This window comes from Balearica regulorum, chromosome 1 (genome assembly GCF_011004875.1).
Source record: "Balearica regulorum gibbericeps isolate bBalReg1 chromosome 1, bBalReg1.pri, whole genome shotgun sequence".
Taxonomy (NCBI): Eukaryota; Metazoa; Chordata; class Aves; order Gruiformes; family Gruidae; genus Balearica; species Balearica regulorum.
The window spans coordinates 141689414-141711961 of NC_046184.1; the positions used below are offsets into that span (position 1 = coordinate 141689414).

The 22548-nt window shown below is 40.6% G+C and overlaps 1 long non-coding RNA gene across 1 annotated transcript in view; it reads right to left on the reverse strand.

Moving 5' to 3' along the window:
• Positions 1-5170, reverse strand: part of LOC142598283 (uncharacterized) — a 91847-nt gene extending 86677 nt beyond the window's left edge. The window contains exon 1 of the long non-coding RNA XR_012832558.1: positions 5064-5170. This is a non-coding gene — a long non-coding RNA (uncharacterized LOC142598283). The remainder of the gene's footprint in view (positions 1-5063) is intronic.
• Positions 5171-22548: the final 17378 nt, after the last annotated feature.

Below are 22548 nucleotides of genomic sequence, written 5' to 3' on the forward strand. Positions count from 1 at the left end.
AAAAAAACTATCCTAAGACGAAATCATTAGCAAGCGTAATAACAAAAGCAGCTCAAACATATTAAAAGAATGTAAAAACTCGGGCTTCTGGTTCCCTGTTTTTCAAAATTGAGCTGTAAGATTGCAAAAATCATGTTCAAATTTTCTAAAATAATTTTCCTTTACCAGGGTAAACTATGCCATTTTCTAAAAAAGTTCAGCTTAAAAATCATAGCTGTCAAGTACACTGTCACAGTCCCATGTGCATTTTCCTCCTGTTTTAGCACTAGCCGTAGCGTAAACACTCACTTCAGCATAGCGTGTCAATGAATTATACAGTCTCCTTCAAAATCTTTGATTAGCAATTACATATCTTTCCTTATGCACTTTATACATACAGACTCCTTCTTCTCCTCCCTACTCTCTTTGACTCCTTTTCCTTCCTGCTCTGTTCTTTTCCTTGATGGGTCTCTCTATCTATCTCTTACGAGAAGTAGGAAGTACCTTTCCTTCATCTACACCCCACTACAGATACACCCTGGGGAGCTTGGGGTGAAAGGTCAGGAAATTATCTTCTCTTCATTATTATACCATAAGCGTTATTTTATTGTTTGATTATTCAGAATTATTCAGTTCCCATGGCTGATATCAGAAGGTCACTTTTCTGACTGGGAGTTTCATTTATTTCTTTATTATAACAGCCTGTGGTAGTTGGCAGAGAGGGTTGATAACTGTTGGATTTAAGTTTAACTAGGAGCTGTAAATCTGAGAAAAAAGAATACCATTCACTCCTGGCAGTAAAATCATCAGTGGCGGTAAAATAATCAGTAAACCGAATTCTCTCAAATTATCTTTGTATTCCCTCAAGAAAGAAAAATGGGACAGAGCAGAAGAGCAGATCAGCAATGGCTGTGCATTCCTTACAGAGGTGATAACATCATTCTGGAGGCGATGGACAGCATACGGGAAGCAATAAATTGTAAGGACTTCATAGTCAGTGAAGTCTGACTCATACTGGCTTCCTCATCATGCAATTCATTAGACTGGCAAACTCTTGAGCACTTCCATCTCATTCAGCCATGGTTAGCTCCCTCTCAGATGTCTCTAGTAATTTGTCTTTTTTTTACTAAAAATACTAATAATTTAAAAAAAAAAAATCAATCTCTGATCCACCACTTGACTGCAGCATTTCCTGCCATGCCACAAAGGAGCATTCAGAACATAAACTCTGCTGATGATAGGCAATAATCCAGGCTACTTCAACAAGGATAGGAAAGATGTTTTGATTCAAACTTCCAGCGAGCCATGCAGGGATGTCTCATTGTCTTTAATTCCTTCATTAAGACAGCAGCACAGTGCACAAAAGGAATATAAATTTCAAAGGTGAACCTTGCGACGCACTGAGTCACGGAACTGCTGCTGCTGCTACTTCTGGAAGTCTTCCATGGTTCAAGGAAAGAGGAGTGCTTTACGTAAACCAGTTGCTTGTGTTTCTCCCATGTGTTCAGTGCTTTAAACCGCCCTCACCTCAGCCTCTGCTAAGCTGTTTTGAAAGTTGAGATGTTTTTCACTTTGGATGTAACACTTAACGCAAGCAGTTCCCCTGCCAACACAGCACTGTCCTGCAACATTGAACCCTGAGATAATCACTACCTCTCTTTTTTCTTTTTTTTCCCAATACACTCAGTCTGTCCTGCCACTGAGAAAGATATCTTCATATACACTTAATTTATCCAAACATTTAGAGACTATTTCATGTTCAAGAGCCCCTTAAAAACAGCATCACACAGGAAGACTAATTTACCCTTATGACAGCCTCAGGTGGAGATGATGCACAGTAGGGTAATATCAAATTTACTTTATCTAGCAGTAGTGTGAAAATGTTGCAGTCTAACTAATATTCCATCTCTCCACTTAGCTATCTCCACAGGCATATGTCGAAATACACTTACTGCACAGAACTGATTACAGGCCTCTTCCTATTTTTTTTACATCTGAGATATAGCCTCAAACCTGAAGCAGGAATTTTGGCAGTCATTCCAAAATTTCCCATTTTTTAATTAACATAAATTACATTTATCACTGCGTAGTACTTACCTACCATTCTGTGTAGGTAGTTCATCCTGTCTTTTGGTGTAGGTAGCTCATTCAGTGGTCAAATTTTGACCCATATTAGTTATTATTTGTTTATTTCATCATTATTCTGTATTTTGTTCCATATTCTATGGCATTGCCCTTCCTCCCCTTTACTACAATGAACACTGGCTTTGCTCCTGCTGAGTCAGGCTTGCTAGTTAATCTTCTGGCCCCATACGGTGGAAAGAGTAAGATCTCATGAATCACTACTGACATTTGCTCCACTCAATGTAGTAAAAGCCTTCTTGAGGAAAGACATGTCCTGGGCAGCTACAGAGCAAATCACTGGGATGGGTACCAGATGATAACTTTATTCCCTCCCTGGCAGGAAAGAACAACAGGTGTGTAGCTCATCTCGCTGGGTTGGTTTGTTAACGAAGACAGAGCCGCTATCTCCTCTTGAAAAGACTTGGAAAAGAAAGCTGGGTATTCATAATAATGCATCTAACGTATGGCCTGCTAGCAGCTGTACAGTTAGGATAGCTGGGTAAAACACATTGCAGCCTGTTTAATGTAAAGAAAATCTGATGGGAAATAATCTGTCTATCAACAATCATGTTAAACAGCTACTGCAACAAACATATCCACTAAAACATGTTAGGAAACACAAATGAAAATAAGACCATTATTTTCAGGACAGCAATTATGCCCGCTAAATGCAAGCATACATTTTATGATAAGACACTGTTAACAGACTTGCAACAACCTATTCTATCCTTTTTTTTGACTGTTCAGAATTACTTTGGTGATTGTATAGAGTATGATGGACTGCTTGTGCTATGACTAAGCACTAAGACCTTACAAATTTTAATGAAATAATGTCGAGGCACTGGGGTCTGATAGATAGACCACTGGACCAAGACTCTGAATTCAGTCCTCAGCTCTATCACTGCATCCCTTCCTTGACTGGTCTTAGACAATTTCCCTCACTTTTCTGTCTTTTACTTTCTCTCTTTATAAAAAAGAAATAATATTTACCCTCTCTGAAATGTACCTATATCATTTCTACAGAAGAGTGTTAGGAAAAGCTCCATGTTATTTGTTATTAAAGTATAACTCGATAGATATTACTGTATGACTGTAGCAGATCACATCTTCCAGTTACAACAGAGCAGGCAGGCTTTCTGAGAGACATGCATGAAGTAACTTTTCAATGGAAGACTGCACTAGCATATTGAGAAGAGTCACTTTGTGCTCTTTGCTGAAAGGAGAAAGATACTCTGTCACACAAACCAATTCGGATCTATCCAGACAGAAGGTCCAGAAATTCTACCTGCATCAAGCAGCTTGTCTGAAAGTTACAGAAGGGGCATTAAAGCACTCCTTGGTCTCAAAAAAACCAACCAACCAACCAAAACAAAACAAAAAAATTAAAAAAACACTACAACAAACCAAACAAAAACCCCCCAAAAAACCACACAAACACAAACACACAAAAAAAAAAAAAAAAAAAAAAGAAAAAAAAAGAAAGAAAAAGAAAGAAAAAGAAAAAAAAAAAGAAAAAAAGGAAAAAAAAAGAAGAAAAAAAAAAGAAAAAACAAGCTTCTCTTACAAGGAGTCTATTTCTATTGCTATTTACAACATAGTACCTGTACTGTGATGGTGGTCAGCTTAGAGACACCCAAGGATGAGTTTTTGAAAGGGACCAAACAGCCATAAGAAACATCAGTCCTACAGTACTGCAACTTTATGGAGCTGCTGAATTGGGAAATGAGTAAAAGTAGTTTAAGAGCAGTGATAATGCAAATGCAGCATGTGACAACATGTCCTTTTGAGGACAACCCTGAGAAACAGATTGTGTTTATGTATTCAAAAGGCATTACCAGGGAATGCTTTTGGAGCAGCACAGTGCCATCAGGTCACCTTTGGCCATGATGTCTGATCACACACATCTGGAAAGATCCATTGCTGAATGCAGCCACTTAAGTATAACATATAGATCCTTGGAACAATTGATACAGTCTGACAAGATGAAAAAATACCTTTGTGCTTCCAGTGGAAGACCTCACAAAATCTAATAAAGTGTTGGACAACACAGGCTTCTGAAAACATTAAAATAATAAATGTTCCCTGCCTATTCCAATCACAAGAAGCAAGTGCCACAGGAGACTATTCGCTACTACAGCAGTCTGTGAAAGATGAGGTTTTACTTAAAGGAAAAGAAGCAGTTATTCTAACAGGTTCAAGGTGTGACATCATGAGCAAATTTTATTCTACCTAACTTCAGATGTCAGCATGAGAGAAATACACACTTTAAGGGTGTAATTCATCTGAGCTGTTTTAAATGCATGCCTAGATGAGGTAATATGAGACGAAGAGCACCCTGAAAGTGCATTTTTCTTTAACAGCTATTAAAGGAGTCTTCAGTGATTTGCTCAGACACATGGGTCTATATGGAAGACATCTGCATCTGATTAGGTAAATCCCACCCCATAAGATTGAAGTTTGAGTAAAAAAGCTTTTCTAAACCAAGCCAAGAGAGTCCAGCCAAGTGCAAAAACACAATTCAAAAGAAATGTTAAACAAAACAAAAGGTACAAATGATGTAGTGAGATATAACAGAACCACTATTCAACCTCCTGAAACTCTGATGTAAGAGCTAAATACTGGAAAAGACTTAAGGAGACAAGATGTATGATGACAGTACATTAGCACTCTTCAATGTGTATTTGTGTATTAGGCAGGTTTTCTGAAGGATGGTTAGGTGACAGATGGAAACAGAAGACAAATTTTGAAAAATATAGTATGGTAATACACTCCGCTCAGACAACAGGTCAACTGCAAGTACTGCAAAAGAACCAAAATAATTAAGCAACAATTTAATGTTACTGCATTGTAAATAAGGCATACTTCTTTGAGTGAGAACCTGCTTTTGCTTCTCTTCCAGGAAAACAGTGTTACCGACATAAACAGCCAAAAGATGATTGATAAAATGAGACACTGCATACCTGGTAATGTTTGGCCGCTATACTCTGTCTTCCTGGAGCCAGCAGCAGCACACCACAAGGCTGACTGAAGGGTTAGTATGTGCTACTTGTGCAAATCAGACCAGCAGAGAAGTAACAGGCAAGACTAAGAAGCGGTTAAGATAATTCCAGAGTAAGCAGCTTCCTCTAACAACTCAAAGAAAGAAAGGAAGTATCAGAGGCTATACGCAGATGAGCAGGTGTGGGTCAAACCAGCAAGCAGGTCTATAAATATGAAAGAGCACAAATACAAAGCTTTTTTGAGATATCTTGTATGAGGTAGCCACAGAGTCACAAGCGATGTTGGAAATAAAACTGAAGACTTCGCAGATAAAAGCAGATGCCTGGTGTACACGGACAAGAAAAGCTAAAGCTAGAACTGTTAGGGCACAAGTGGAATGACAGGAGATCAGAACTGATATACACGAACCACAGCAAGGATTGATTCAGCAAGATCCCGCTCCGTACGAGCTTAAGCAGTAACAGGGTAGACTAAGTCTGTGTTTAACGTCAACAATGCGAGCAGGAGAGTGCATACCGGTTAGAAAAAACAGCACAGATAAAGGACTCTGTAGCAGACTAACATCCCCTACATACCTAGCAACCTCTGCCCTCCCAAAAGTAACTAATTGTTTGCCAGCAAACCTTACTAAAACAATAGTTGTCAATATGAAAAGGAGAAATCATCCTGATGTTTGAAGAGTGAATTCTGGGTAGTGGAAAGAAAGCATCTGAAAGAGAAGCTAAGTAGCCAGTTCTGCGTACATCAGGATAGTTCACGGCAGCAGTAATTTTCCTAAAGAATAAATGGTTCATTTTTTCCGGCGTGGACTTGCCTCTTGCTCTCACCGAGAATACGGTTCATGGGGCACAGTGTAATAATGAATCCTCAGATCAAACAGCCATGAATGTTTTCAAGGTATAAACAACAGCCTGGAAAAAGGAGGAATTTAAACTTAGGTCTCCTGGATGATCTGTTAAACCACCAAGCTTTTGTTTTAAAGAGGCCTGGAAGTCATCATCAGTTCACATCGTCCAGGACAGAGGAATGAGAACAGGCCAGAACTACCAGCTAAAAGTGTTTAAAACAATCATAGAATTACTAATTATGTTTTATTTCTGGCAGCAGTGCATTTCCTCCAGGGCAGATTGAGTTTTCAAACATGTAGTCAGTAATTACAGCCTGTTTTCGTGGTCTCACACTGGAGAAGGTACGCTGCTACAAGTCTCTTCTAGGAGTTTACAACTGCCTGTTAATGGTTCTGCAACCTCCCTTAGGGAAGTCATGACACTGCTCAAGATAATTAACATTATCTTCTCCCTTCAAGTTACAGCTATTGGAAAAACATTTTGTTCTAACAGTCTCTCTATTTTTGGAGTCTAGCCAAGAAACAGCAGAAGTGATATAGGGGAAGAAAGGGGAGGGGTGTATGTGCCACACTAACTGGCTTGGCATGGGCTCAGAATGGCAGTCACTTTGGGTAAGCTTTTCTTGACAGATAGTAGGGCTTCCCACTCCCATTACCAGATCAAATAAGCAATGATGGATTGGTAAAGCCACATTAACCCTCCTTTCTCCACAACTGACTCCACGATTGATGACAGCACAAGATGGACAGATAGCAGAGCAGATCTGAAAGCTCTAAATCTCTTAACACCAGGGCCATAGAGCTCACTGATGCCCATGATCTTTTGTTTTAGTCTTTATAGATTCTGGCCATGTATCTGCTGGGTACTACATGAGCTCCACACACTTGTTACCTTAACCAGTTTCTTTTTTCCTGCTCCTAGCTTATGCTTTTTAATCTGTACGAAGGAAACACAAGGGCTCTCCAGTAACTGTTGTCTGAGCAATGACATAAGCACCTGCTTCTCTTCCCTCCATGAGATGCTTACCTTGAGAAGCTGGTACGGGCTGAGAGATGGAGTCCCTGACAATGATACAGGAATGACAGGTTTCTTGACTATCAGTCAGGGAAAATTCCCTGACACAGGGAAATTTGAGATTCAAGCTCTTTGGTCCTTTGTATCTAGGGTACAGAACATATGAAGGTTCCCTTGAAGGTTCCCTTGGCCCCTCTCCCATGTTGCTCTCCTAGGCAAACAGTCCTCCTGCTTTCAGCCAGAAAAAGTTATGTCCCTTCAGCATGAGTAACTGAATTATTTTGTCACTTACCAGCAGTTTTAGATGGCTATCCAGGTGGAAAAGTTGCATGTTCCTGATACTTCTCTCAGCAGGAGGCCTTGTGTCTCAGTAACACAGGTAAGCTGGTGAAACAGCTCTCCCAGCAGCAGGGTCAGTTTGCAGAGTTATGCAGATGTATACTGTGTCAGGAAGCTCTCTTCTGGTCTCTTTTTCTGAAAAACAAACAAACAAACAAACAAACAAACAACCCCCCAAAAGCCCCACCTCTGTAGAAAGAAGTTGCAAAATTCTTATTACAAACTTATTGGATACAGTGACCCGAGAAAGTCTGAAAATGGTGCATAATTCTGAATATGTGAAGCTCATATTTATTAAAGAGACAAACACAATTTATGCATCATGATAAATGATCTGCTGCTTAGTGGAGATAAATAACCAACCACCTATCCTATGAAACACTGTGACATTTGTGTGCTTTTTTATTAAATGCATAATCAAGATGAAAAATCCATCCCTGGTTGAAGTTGTCTCCTTCCCAGCTTTGGAATGTCCTTCCAAAGGTAAATGAAGCATTCCAGCTACAGCTCCCTCAGGTGTTGTTATCATAATTTGTGGGTTACATGCAGAAAGTTTTTTAATGGGTTTAGAATAAAATAGCTATCCAGAATTGAAAATGCATTATCCTTTCCCTTCAATGCAGTTTTTTCAGAAACTGTATTTAAGTAGAATATTCCTATCCAACTCTGATAGCCATGGTACCGGCAGTCCAAAATGTCTTTTTGGAAATCAGACTAATGCAGTTATCAGAAATTGCTTCCCAGAAGAAACTGAAAGCACAAATGTACTCCAAGAGAGATTTCAGAAAATGCAAATGCTAAACATATTTGAAGTAGATTTGCAAGCCTTGATATTTTTCCTTTATACATGCTTTTATGCAATGATGTGCACAGGAACAGGCAGCCTTTGCAGGTCAGGGTTAGAAAGTGGAGCCTTCCTTTTTGTCGGTGAACATTTGCTCACTGAAACACTGTCTTTGACTCATTGGTTTTTCATCAGTGTGAATACATAATTTACAATTTGATCTCATCTGAATGAGCCACATATCTTCCATGAAGTAAAAGCTTTATGAAATAAACCATTTCAGGAACTTTCACGATATTAGCATAGACTGAAGTACACCAGTTGTCTGGTAGTATATCTGTAATTTGCCAAAAAGGTGGTTCTGCAATTTCTGAAGGTTACTCATTTGAACAGTATTTTCAGGACACTGATCAAAACCATTCGTCAGTAAATAGATGGTAGGCTGTACATATATTCCTGGCAAATAAGTGCTATTCTACTTGCCAGTAAGTGTTATTACTACTCAAGCCTTGATGCTAATTAAAAGACTAAATACTACATGCACCATTTGGCACCATTCAAATTACTATTTGAATATTTTATCCAAATATTATAGTATTTTTACCAGACCACTTCATTAAACAAATTAAACATCTGCAATTGATCTCAACTTTACATTTATTACTACCTTTTTGTTTCCTTCTTTCTTAGATAATTCTGTTCATTTTCTTTCTTCCCCTCTAACTTAAGTTCTGTAAACATTTACAGTTTTCTGTAATTTCTTAGATTATTTTTTTTCTGAATAGGCTTTAATAATCCCAAATGGGAGTTCTTCTCTAATTTGTTGTGATATGTTATGAACCTTATTCAATACCAGTTATTATACTTGTTTTTGTTATTACGTTTTTTTTCCTCATCTTCACACACTAGTATGCATCTTTCTAGTATCAGATCAAGTTTACCCTCCGAAGGCTTTTTGCAACACTTAGACACTCCTCCTCCAACACTCATCTAACTCCACCTGTTTATGGCAGACTCACTATTCTGCACACACGGTGGTTTATTCTGTCTTTTCCATAGTGCTAATGAATGATATTCATGCCTAGTCTGACTTTGAACATACTTTCTCGGAGTCAGATTTTAAAAAGCTACATGCATCACTTTCTTGTGAATCTTCAGATTTATAGAACTTAATTTCCTCTTCTCTAAGGTATTTTGAGGTTAATTAAGAAACATGCTTTTTTGACTGATTTTCAGATACTGAAGACTTGAAAGTCCTACCAAAGCCACTAGAAGCTGTGGGGATTCAACATCTCTGTCAGTCCTTGAAAAGTGTTTTTGGCAACATCTCAGTTCATCACTTTGTCACAAATAATGGATGCTTAAAAGCCGTTTTAGGTCACTGATACATCACTTTTCACTTAGCAATTTCCCACTTCTTTTCCATTTACTACTTTCCTTTTCTTCGGCCACGCAGTTTATCTTCATCCCTCATTCCAGCCACAGGTCTGGCCTCTGGACACCACAGGAGAGGCACCTCTGCCAAGACTGAGAGAACCCATTATTAAATCTTTAATCCTGATTCCCTCTTCCCTTCCCCTTTCCTGGCTGTCATGGTTGACACTTACTCTTCCTGCAAGACAAACTGCTCTACTGCATTAGTAGAAATTAGTAGAAAAATATTCTGAGGCAACACCAGTCTGTGAGCCCCTCTTGGGGCTCTTACCATGGAGACCACAGGGCATGTCTTTCTCTCCAGCTAGGGAAAAGAATATGTGCTGGTTTTTTTATATCCTAGGTTACACCACACTTTACTGTGTTAACCTCTGCAGCTTCACAAACCACTCCTTAGCAATCACTAATTGCTGGACAACATGGCATTTACAAGGCCTTAATGTGTCTTTTCAATTCACTACATGTTTTTAATTAAATAAATTTTTTTTAGGATTTTTAAAAGCTTTATCTCTGCTTCAGCTGGAGCTGTCTTGCTTTTTTTAATCCTCCATGCAAATCCAAAGTGTTTGATATTATACAGACAAGTAACGTGTCAGACTCATTTGCTTGGTTTTCTTTTTATGTGGGAAAATATTTTCATATAATCTCCACAAGATGCTTAGAAAAAGACAGATAGATTCTCAAAGTCAGTCTTACACCACTTATTTCTTTGATGTTTTTTTCTTTCTCTGAGTCTTCCTACAGAAATGCTGAAAAACCTTTGACTCTGCAGCAGGGATCTAACCCAGAAGAAGCCCGTAAAGCCCAACTGCTGCTCGTGGTCCTCCTCCAGCTCTATTTTAAGCAATGGAAAAGGACCCAGACTTCCCCATTTCCATAATATGCAGACAGGGTAACAGAGAAGAGGAATGCACGGAAGGGAAAGCATCCACCTTTTAGGAAGAAGTCCCTTCTCAAGGTTTTCTTTGCACTGTTCCGAGCCCCAGAGCCTGGTCCCAGCAGAGGGTGCTGCTGCTCCTGCAGCGCTGTCGGGCGGACCAGCCTGCGGTGGCCCGGCTGGCTCCTGGGGCTGGAAGGCCTACAGGCCTTCACAGCAGGAACCAGGTTTTTACCTGGACAGAGCCCATTGCTCTGGGCAGAGTAAGCAACTAGTCAAGTCGTGATGGAGATAACATCTTTTTTAGCAGGGACAAAAAGCTTAAATATTAGATATAAGACAAAAACCAACCAGATTACAGAAAAGAGAGATTCCTGAGTGCCTTTATGGTCCCAGCAATTCAGAGTGGGCACTGAAATAAAGTATTTGTGAATATATGGTGAACTTAAAGCTCAAAATAAATTAGAGTTTTCTAGAGAAGCATGAATTTTACCAAAATGAGACAGGTTAAGTGGCTTACTGCAAGTAGTTCACACTAATGTAATAACAAAAATGACAGTTCTTTGCAGGTGTTTTTAACAAGAATATCTCTAATTGCAGGTCAGTGATCTCTTCCGTCAACACCAAGAAGGTTGATAAAGTACTTCTGCAGAAACCTGAGACTTTTAAGTGCGATAAGCTTGGGCAAATAATATTGCTAGTCAGGCTTGGGATTTTGCAGCTGTGTGCTCCCTCACTTCATAACAAGAGCCCAAAAATTATCTATCACAGCGTGTCAGATCAAAAGTCTATCTAGCCTAGTATCTTTTTTCCAGCAATGAATAATAGCAGATGCCAAAACATTAAAAATTTTAAAACACAGAAAGCACAGGGGGTTCTTTCTGTCACTTTGTCTGCTGTCAAGGTTGTGATTAGCAGCGCAGAGCCTAGTTGGAGGCCCATGCCCCAGGGTCAGAATTGGGTTTGGTCTTATTCAATGTATTCATCAATGACCTGGAAGAGGGGACAGAATGTACCCTCAGCAAGTTTGCTGATGGTACAAAACTGGGAGGAGTGGCCGACACACCAGAAGGCTGTGATGCCATTCAGCGAAACCTGGACAGGCCAGAGAGCTGGCCACAGAGGAACCAAATGAAATTCAAGAAGGGCAAGTATAGAGTCCTGCACCTAGGGAGAATAAACCCAAGCACCAGTACAGGTTAGGGGTTGACCTGCTGGGAAACAGCACTGCAGAGAAGGACCTGGCAGTCCTGGTGGACAACAAGCTCCCCACGTGAGCCAGCAATGTGCCCTCGTGGCCAAGAAGGCCAATGGTATCCTGGGGTGCATTAAGCAGAGTGTAGCCAGCAGGTCAAGGGAGGTTCTCCTCCCCCTCTTCTCTGCCCTGGTGAGGCCACATCTGGAGTTCTGTGTCCAGTTCTGGGCTCCCCAGTTCAAGAAAGACAGGGAACTACTGGAGAGAGCCCAGCGGAGGGCTACAAGGATGATGAGGGGACTGGAGCATCTCTTGTATGAGGAAAGGCTGAGAGAACTAGGACTGTTTAGCCTGAAGAAGAGAAGACTGAGAGGGGATCTCATCAATAAATATCTAAAGGATGGGTGTCAAGAGGAAGGGGCCAGACTCTTCTCAATGGTGCCCAGTGACAGGACAAGGGGCAATGGGCACAACCTCGAACACAGGAAGTTCTATCTGAACATGAGGAAAAACTTCTTCACTGTGAGGGTGACCGAGCCCTGGAACAGGCTGCCCAGAGAGGCTGTGGAGTCTCCTTCTCTGGAGATATTCAAAACCCGCCTGGATGTGATCCTGTGCAACCTGCTGTAGGTGATCCTGCTTTAGCAGGGGGGTTGGACTAGATGATCTCCAGAGGTCCCTTCCAATCCTTACCACTCTGTGATTGTGTGATTTCTCAGCAGCCAGCTGTTAGAGGAATTTCTGAGCCAGGTCTGCGATGACTAATTTTTATTAAAAATTTGATTATGTTTTATTAAATAGCCACTAACAGGTGTATTCTCAGCAAAATTTTCTAACTCATTTTAAGCCACTTAAGCTTTTGGACTCCTCAACATCCTGTGGCAGTGAGTTCCCTCAGTTAATTATATGTCAAAAGAAAAATGACTTCCTTTGTTTGTGTTAAATATGCTGCCTGATATATTATAGTACTAAGTCCTTCTCTAGTTGCCAGAACAGCAAGTACCTCTACTGTAATTGATTAGGAGAAAGATATCACAACTATTTTGCTTGCTTACACAATTTCTGACTCACAAATAATTTTGCTACATTTGTTGACACTGGATATCAAAGAGCAGATTCAAAATCACTTTCATTTTTGTGGTGGGTTGACCCTGGCTGAAGGTCAGGTCCCCACCAAAGCTGCTCTGTCATTCCCCTCCTCAGCCGGACAAGGGTAAGAAAATACAACAAAAGGCTCATGGGTTGAGATAAGGACAGGGAGAGATCACTCACCAATTACCATCATGGGCAAAACAGACTCAACTTAGAAAAAAATAATCATCTAATTTATTACTAAGCAAAACAGACTAGAGTAATGAGAAATAAAACCAAATCTTGAAACATGTCCCCCCTGCCCCTCCCTTCTTCCCGGGCTCAACTTCACTCCTGAGATCTCTCCCTCCTCCCCGCAGCGACACAGGGGGACGGGGAATGGGGGTTACGGTCAGTTCATCACACGTTGTCTCTGCCACTTCTTCCTCCTCAGGGGGAGGACTCCTCACACTGCCCCTGCTCCAGCGTGGGGTCTCTCCCATGGGAGACAGTCCTCCATGAACTTCTCCAACATGAGTCCTTCCCATGTGCTGCAGTTCTTCATAAACTGCTCCAGCGTGGGTCCCCCACGGGGTCACAAGTCCTGCCAGCAAACCTACTCCAGCGTGGGCTTCTCTCTCCATGGGTCCACAGGTCCTGCCAGGAGCTTGCTCCAGTGCAGGCTTCCCATGGGGTCACAGCCTCCTTTGGGTGTCTCCACCTGCTCCAGCGTGGGGTCCTCCACGGGCTACAGGTGGATATCTGCTCCACCATCAACGTCCATGGGCTGCAGGGGCACAGCCTGCCTCACCACAGTCTTCTCCACGGGCTGCAGGGAAATCTCTGCTCTGGTGTCTGGAGAACCTCCTGCCCCTCCTTCTGCACTGACCTGGGTGTCTGCAAAGTTGTTTCTCTGACGTGTTCTCACCCCTCTCTCTGGCTGGAAAATGCTGCTGCTAGAGTTTCCCCCCACCCCTTCTTAACTCTATCATCCCAGAGGCACTACACCGTCCCTGATGGGCTCAGCCTTGGCCAGCGGCGGGTCCGTCTTGGAGCCGTCTGGCATTGGCTCTGTCAGACACAGGGGAAGCTTCTGGCAGCTTCTCACAGAAGCCACCCCTGTAGCCCCCCCCCCCGCTACCAAAACCTTGCCACGCATAACCAATACAATTTTACTCCATACCACATTATGTATCATGTTGATCTGAATCATCAGATTCTAAGTACCCCTTATCGCATAAAAATACAGAGATGATCAGCCTATTTATGAGTTGGGAGCAGTTGCTTTTCTCCTTTTTTTCTTACTGAGAGAAAGAGCAAAGAAGACTAGGTGGCTTTTGTTCTGTTTCTCTGAGCCCGTTCCTATATTTCTGTATTATTATTTTTTTATTTGAAACTCAAGACATTAAAAGTATCACTTGTCATGAGCAAAACATATAATTGCCAGCATAAAGGATGCTATAGCTTTAATTAGACATTGCCTGCAGCCTCTTTCACTTACATGCTGGTATCAAAACAAAAGCAGTATCTATGTCTGAAAAAGCTGCAACATTAAAAGTTTGGTAGCTTTCAGATATTTTTCATTAATTTTTTAGTATTTCCCTACCATTACACAACTTTTACATTATGCCATGTAGTTCAGAGAACTTTTGCAGTCCTTTCAGTGCACACCACCATCACCACCCACCCAAAACTCCTCTCTTACTTTTTCTACTTCCGTAATTGCAGACAAAGCACTATTGTACTTTGTTACCAAAATAAAGAAGTTATCTTTACTTTAGAATTGCATCAAACACTTGGCTAATCAAACAATAAAACTATACATTAATTTTAGCTGATATTTCTCTGTAACAATTGTGCAGCACAAGTGAATCAAGGGCTAATATATTACAGATGACTTTGATAATTAACTCCCTTGAGAAACTCCTTTTCATCTGGGGATGGTAACAACGGTTCTCCAAAAGGAAGAAAAAAAGTCAATTTTTCCTTTACAAATTCCCTGATGATGCAGGACAAACTTGCAATTAGTCCATGCAAGAAATAAACATGATTTTAAGGAACAGGTTATATCTGTTTGTGTTACATTGTTTTCAAGACCAAAAAAGCAAGTCAAAATTCCCAGAATCTTTGACATTATTAAGAAAAATAGTGTATTGATTTGTTTAGCCTGTAGCAGGGTTTGATGGGACAGAAACATTGCAGGATTTAATATGACAAAGCTTTAGTTTCTGATTATGCAGGATTATGGGGAAAACTATGCAAATGTGAAGTCCTTGTTGTGAAACTCCAGGCAATTCAGTTGGTGGGAGTTGTCCTTACAAAACAAGAGGTTATGTTCAGAGCTGTGAAACTTGGGTGGGGCTATAAATGAAATATTCAGCCAGATGATACACTTGGTAGTCAGTGGCTTAAGTTATTCCAGGGAACTGAGTCCATGCCAACTGAAAGAGGAAAATAAGAGTTCAATCTTGGCTCCCTACAAATGGGGTATCCTGGCTGGAAAGTACCCTGCTACAAGTAATGGAAAAGACCTAATGGGCTCATAGGGTTCATCTTTGCTTTCCATTATCTTTGTAGGCTGTTGCTCAGTGTTTTCTGGCTCAGCAGGCTCTACCACAGATGCACAGGAGCAGGCCCCTTGCTATTGTACTCAACAGCCGGTGCAATGCCATTTCCCCATTCCTGTGTGACAAGTTCCTCAAAATGAGGAACCGCTGTAGCAAAAAACTCTCCACAGCCAGCAGCTGACCGTGCTCCAGAAAAATACATTATGATGGTTTTCATCAGAGCCCAGGTCTTTTTCTGGATCCTTCTTCCTCCTTCTGGCCACTTTATAGATGGTTGGCCTTTTAAACCACTCCAACCTTGCACATCAAAACTGATACTCTTTCAGCATATGCAGTCACCACAGTTTTGGAGATAGTGACTCACTGCTTCACTTATTGCTCAGCCATAGGTGCAGGGGGCCAACTTTCATGGCTTGAACCCCCACTGATCATGCAACTGGGTTTAGCTTATCTCTGCCAAAATTAAGAGAAGCTCTTAAAGAGCTGTAAATTGAGTCCTGGCCCTGTAGGATCAAGAGGGGGACAGCAGCTCTTGCTCTCTGCCTAGCGGATATCTCTTGCAGAGTCAGGTCATTCTGCTGGTTCATCACCATCCTCTTCCCATGTGCCACTGCTCCTTCCTTCTTCCCCTCCAAACCTCTGTTCTGCTCATAGAACCAGAGAATCACAGAATGTTTTGAGTTGGAAGGGAGCTTAAAGATCATCTGTTCCAACCTCCCTGCCATGGGCAGGGACACCCTCCACTAGAACAGATCCAGCCTGGACTTGAACACTTCCAGGGATGGGGGACCCACTGGGAGAACTTCTCTGGGAAACCTGTTGCAGTGCCTCACCACCCTCATAGTGAAGAATTCCTTCCTAATATCTAATCTAAATCTAAATCATCTGTCATTGTTCTTTCTCTCTGTGCAGTACTGAGCTCAACTGTGCTGCAAACTTGACAAGTTTCCTGCATGAATAGCTGAACTCCAGCGAGCTGAGAGAGGGAACCAAGGGAGGCAGGTGCAGATGACAGTTGTGCTCTTCCAGTGAACACTGGGAGCAGGACAGGTCTCAGGTTATGTCATACAGGTCTCCTGTGCAGCACATGATTCCGTCAATGCCTATCTGAGAAGAGATTCCCAGGAGGACTTCAGAGTCATCTGTGCATGTGAGTGTTGTTTGCAACTCTATAATTTTATTACAAATATTTCATTTGGTTTATTAAAAAAAAAAAAAAAAAAAAGGGAGGGGTGGACTTGGACCGACTGAAATGATTATTCACAGATTTGGGACTACTTCAGCAGAAGTGTGTGTGTGTGGGGGGGAATTATGAGAAGCTGAAACATTTTGCTTGTAGTTTCTGGATTTTGATTTCAGGGCAAAATAAAATTTGGACTAGTTGAAAACTTTTATTTTTATTTCAGTTTGCTCTTAGAACCAAGACTGTTGATTTGGCTTTGTATTGCTCATTTGAGTTAGTTATAGTTGTAAGAGGTGATAGGCTTTTCAAAAACGTGTTTCTTAGCATCATGTCAACACTCTATCACCAGTATTCTCATTAACTTTTTAGTAAAACTGGCTGAATAATGTTAATCAAATGATACATGAGACAATTTATTTTAAAAAAAAACAAGCTCTATGAATTTTTGTCCTTCAGTTTCACTCAGCCAGAAATAGAAATGGGGAAACTTTATAAGTACATATGCAAAATATTTCTATAGTTTTCAGTTAAATATTTCATTTTGCTTTTGGACAAACTGCACTAGGGTGTATTGTTAAAAATATTTTCTGAGACTATAAACAGATTTTTTGTTAAAAAAGAAAAAAAAGTGATTGAGTTTTGCCTAAATCTGCCAAAGCCCTGCTAAATGTGGTTTTGTTTTGTTTTATTAATCTTTCTTGCCATCATGTTTCTATAAAACATTTTTTGCATCTGATGCTTTTGCAAAACATCACTTCTATTCACTGTAAAAATTCACTTTCAAAAAAAAAATCTTTTGGCAACAGAGAGAAAAATGCTATCATTGGTAGAGGAGCACTGTATCATATTACAAATGTTCACTCTTATTAAGCTTTTTACTGTTGAGAACTAGAAGCACTCACAAATTGTCAGGAAAGATATAGAAACACATTTGATATACCTAGCAGAACTAACAAGGTAAGGCTGCTTCATAACCAGCTGTAAAAGCCTGTGGAAAGCCAGCCAATCTCCCTGCTTTGGGTGAGCTTGTGAGAGCGTTTCATTCAAATTACCAGTAAGTCTTTACTTTCACACGTGTCGGCCCAATCTAGTTTCCAGCGATTCTCCTGGGAGTCAAAAGACAAAGCTGTAATGTCTAATGAAAACTCTAAGCTGGAAATGGCTGTAAGATAGCATAAAATAACTTCAAAATCACAAGAAAGGGAAAAAGGAGAAAGAAAAATGAAAAAGGGAGAAAGGAAAAGGGAGAATAGGAAAGAAGAAAGGAAAAGGGAAAAGGTGAAAGGGAAGCCATTACGGAACAGAAGACAAGCAGAAGATGGAATATCTGTTTCTCCATCCTTTTTCAGAATCAACCCCATATGGACAGATTAGTGTTCAGCAAAGTCTATGCCTACAGTTTTAAGGGTTTACCAAAGTAACGTCTAATGGTTTGTTTCCAAGAGCAGAGAGGAAAATATTGTGGCTTGCAAGCAACAAGAGCCACAGAAAGGGTAAAAGGCAGCAGTGGTGGCTGTTAAATGGAAATGAAAAAGAGGTGAAGAATCTTGGGGGTTGTGAAGACTGGAGAGAGGACACTAGCTCTAGAGGCAGGGGGGACTCTCCTGAGATCCAGGGACTTTGTACAGGTAGGGGTAGGAAGGAAAGGTCACTGGCAGCATTTTGGAGAAAGTGGCTACATATAGGCAGGGGGGATGTGGCATAAGGAAGGCGTCTCTGGGTGGAAAGGCAAGAGGATGGGAAGCAGTTCTGGGGTCAGAGGGCTTGATGTGGAACAGAAGCAGCCCATATTAAAACTCACATAGACACACATATACCTTTATGTGGAACCCCCGTTTTGGGTTTGGAGGTGCACACAATGCCATTCTTCCTCTTTCACCCTTGGGAGCAAGGATACATTTGTGCACTCAAAATGAGCAGAGCCCCATGCTCTCACATACCATGTCCCAGGCATCATTACCTTTTAGCCCACACATCCTAAAAGGGCAGTCCCCACAAACATGCTTCATAAAAGGAAAGTAGTGGGAGAGTTGAAGAGCACAGGGGATTATATATAAGGCCTAAAAGAAACAAACACACAATAGAAAATTAAAGGAAGTTGGATTTGGAGGTTTTTTTATTAAAAAAAAAGACTAAGAAATTTGAATGATTAAAGGAAACTTGGACGAGGGAGGTGGGAGAAGAAGCAGCAGAAATCTGCAGGAGATTAAAGGAAGGACATGTGTTTTGGAGGATGTTTATATTTCAGTCGTCACAAGGAGGGAATGGAGGTACAAGCTGGAGAGTTTTTCTCCTCACTTTTCTTACCCAGCTAGTCAGCCTTTACGGGTACTCCTTTTTATAGGAACAAATAACTCCTCAGGCTCTTCACTCCTCGTACACTAACACACAGCTAGCCACACCACTGGTCACATTGGGGATCTCAGGAATCTCTTCATCTGTAGCATATGTGCCTCTTCTCGGTGGCAGAAAACAGAGGTGGAAGAAAGAACAGGTGGAAATACAGGGAAAATAAAGTTGTCAGGAACAGGATTTAGGAGAGGAATCATTTTAGATTCTGAAAAAAAAAAAATAGTTAATTGACTACTTGATAAAGAGAACAAATTCCTATTCATTATTCTCCCCATTTAATGTGAAAAAAGCTAAATTTATACTACTGCACTTTACATGATTAAGAAAATCATGGTATGATGCAACTTTCCAGTTCCTTATAGATGAAGAAAAATGCAAACAAACAGCCGAAATAGTGTAGGGAAAGAATAAATGTGAGGGTATTTGCGTAAGACATGTAAGCTTAAAGTTTAGTTATTTGCCATGCAATTCTCTTAGACCAGAATCTCCTCTCAGGTACTCTGATCTGCATTTCCACATGCATCTTCTGAGACACAAGATAATCCTTCAGATATGGGGTCCAAAACGCAAAGACAACTTGGATAGGTGAATGAGTGGGTATTTTTTGAGGTGTATTTTGGCTTACTACATGCTGGACCATAGCATAATCTACTTGAGGAGGAAATGGGAAGACATTTTACTCAGTTGGGATTCCGAGATCTAACAGCTGAAAGTTGAAATCCCCTCCAGCTCAGACAGTAAATGCACACTTCCTTTAAAAGTGCAGTAATGACAATTTAGCCACACTATGTAACACCTGACAAATTGATTTTCTTTCTGAAACACAATGGTAAGCAAATACATAGCAGAAAAAAAGCATTAATACAAATCATTCGAAAGAGATATTTTTTTTGGATGTGAATGATTTTATTAAACCTTGGGTTGCTGTTGTTGGTTTTCCCCTGCCTTCTGCCTTGCTATTAATAGAAGTTCAAAAATTAAAAGCAGAACTCAGATGTGAGAAGTTGGGAAACAAAACTAAAATGACTTTGCTTAAACTCTATTGCCTTAAGCAGAGAGCAAAGCAACAAAAAAATTCCCCTACTCATCCTGTCTGTAACTCGAGGCAGGCTCAGGCTAGAAGCAGAACCATCTTTAGGCAGAAGCAGACAGACTAACCGGCAGAGACAGAAAACAGCCATGTCTCCTTGGCTGGCTTTGCTTGTGCTGGGATACTGGAAAGTGATGCTGGCTGCTGTGTTGCTACGAGGACCCAAGGTTGTGATTCCTGCCGGGAGCACCGCCCCTGGAGCACGCTTTGCTGGCACTGCTTCTCCCTTTGCCATGGCCAGAGTCCACCAGCCTGGTTCCCCGGAGCTTTCCGTGTAGTTTCCATCCAGCTCGGCTGTTGCCTGCAATCGTCCTCACCTGACTCACGTCTGAGGTGACGCAGTTCTCACAGCAGAGAATTTCTCCTTGGCTTTGGTACTTCCCTTTGCCAGAGAGTGGGAGAATGGCCAGAGACACAGGGAACACAAGCAAAACCCTGACCTGTTTGCTACACAGAAATGCTTGCTAGAGACAGAGACCAAGTTATAGCAGCTTCACAATGACTTTTTCCTCTTGTCTACAAAATACAGGGAGGAAAATTAGTGAATGTTTCCTTTTTTATTTTGTTTGATTTTTTTTTTTCCCCCCCTGGAAAAACCACCCTAGGATCTGTACATGTTGTACCTGACACATACAGTTTTGAAATACGGAATTTGGCCCTTTGGCAACAGTGTAATGGGGCTGATGTACGCTCTGGTAAAGAGTACGAAGAAAATATTGTCACCTGAACCTACTCCAGCCACTCACAGCACCATAACTGATGTTCATGGCATGACATAGTTGCTATAAATAATTATAAAAGCACCTTTAATATGTGGTAACATTGGTTGTCTTAAACTTTCATTTCTAAATAGTCTTTTTAGCTGTGACTCTATGTAAGACAAATATGAAAAAATGTGATGGAAAGTATAGAATTCACTATAGACTTGGACAGAAATACAATGAAGAGATGAAATAAAGATCTTACCTTCTAGATAGTCATCTTAGGTATTTCTCACAATTATTGTGAAATAAGTAGGATTTAATGTAGTTAAATAAGGGTTACATAAAAACACAGACAACTGAGATGATGAAATTGATAATGCTTTTAAACATATTGAGCATTCTCTCTTTCAGCTTCTTATAAGCCAATGACTCTATCTTTTTTTACACGGTTGTTGCTATTTGCAGTGATTTTTTCTTTGGTCTAATTTCCAACTACTATCAGATCACATAACAGATAGTATGTTTTCTTCACCAAAATATCAATGAGATTTGGCCAGTTCCTTTACAATAGAGAATTTACAACTGTAATGTGTATACTTTACATTTCTAGATTGAGAATGGTAATTTGTTCTATGGAACTACTTTTGGACTGTTGGACTATATTTTATTGCCAATTGATACCTAAATGTGGGCAAAACTTAACAGCTTGCCTTGTCATATATTATTATGAGCATTTTATGCTATTATTTCTGACATGGCCTTTGGCTTTGCCTCTGGCTTTCTGAAAGACAAATGGATTTTTAGAGATTTGTTTTTTCTTCTACAATCCTGAACTTCCTAAGAGTAAGACTCACCTGAAACCACCCTGCCAGTTATGATCACAAAGATGTTTCAGTTAGACACCCTAATCTTTTGTAGGGCTTTTCAGCTTTTGCAGAGGTTTTCTTTCATCAGCCATCTTATCTACATAATTGACTAAAGACTTAGCTGAGAAACTCCAAGGACTGCTGCAAGACCAGCTAGGTTTCCGTTAGCAGGGATGGATTATGATATAGATTTTGAATGCCTGTGGTTATCAGTGGTTTCTGTGGAATGATGTTTGTATTTCACTGTTGTTTATTTTAAGGATTGCCAAAGAAGAATCTAGAGCAGAATTAATATGTTTCTTTGAGTAGGCAGAACCTAAGTATATACAAAAGAAAGGTATGTTCAGAGAAGTGTGGTTATGCTATAAGCTTTAGCACTCAAAAGCTAGAGAATGGCAAAGTAATGCCTCCTGTGCCAATCTTGGACTACACTGCAGTTTCTGCTTCCCTGGCCATATACACTTTTTTTTCCCTCCAGAAAATGTCTGTTGTTTTCAGTGCACAGACTGAACTGTTTTAGGGTTTTTTTGCTCCTTCTCCTTCCTGTCCTCTACCTTCCAAGTAGATGAGCCAGGATCCACTTACCTGCCAAAATCAGGTGCAGCCAACATATCTGATGCCACTGCTGATCTATTCTCTTTCCACATCTTGTTTGTTATTCATTGTCCAAAATGTGGCCCACACCCTGTATAATGCACGTGACTTAAGGTCTTCCCTAGATACAAAATTATTATTTTCCTCCTGGGCTTTCCTGTAGCCTGCTGTAGTCACCAAGTGATGCACAAACACCAATTAAGTTATTTTCACAACACACCAGCGAGACAGCAAGGTATTATTATACCAAATTTAGTTGCGGAGAACTAAGGTATGAGAAACTGTGGTTCCACGTGTAAGCTATCAGTATCTTTAACTACACAAGCTTGGACCATTCTTGGAACAAGGCTGACCTATTAACTAAATGAGGTAGGGTTACTGTGGAAAAAAAGTATGTGATCATGTAATTAAAGACTAAGTCATACCACAAGTGCCTGCCTGATAGGGTCAAAAGAACGTTACTCAATCAGCTGTAATTCTGACATTTCCTAATCTTTCAAGCTTAATTTATGGTCCTTAATTATGTT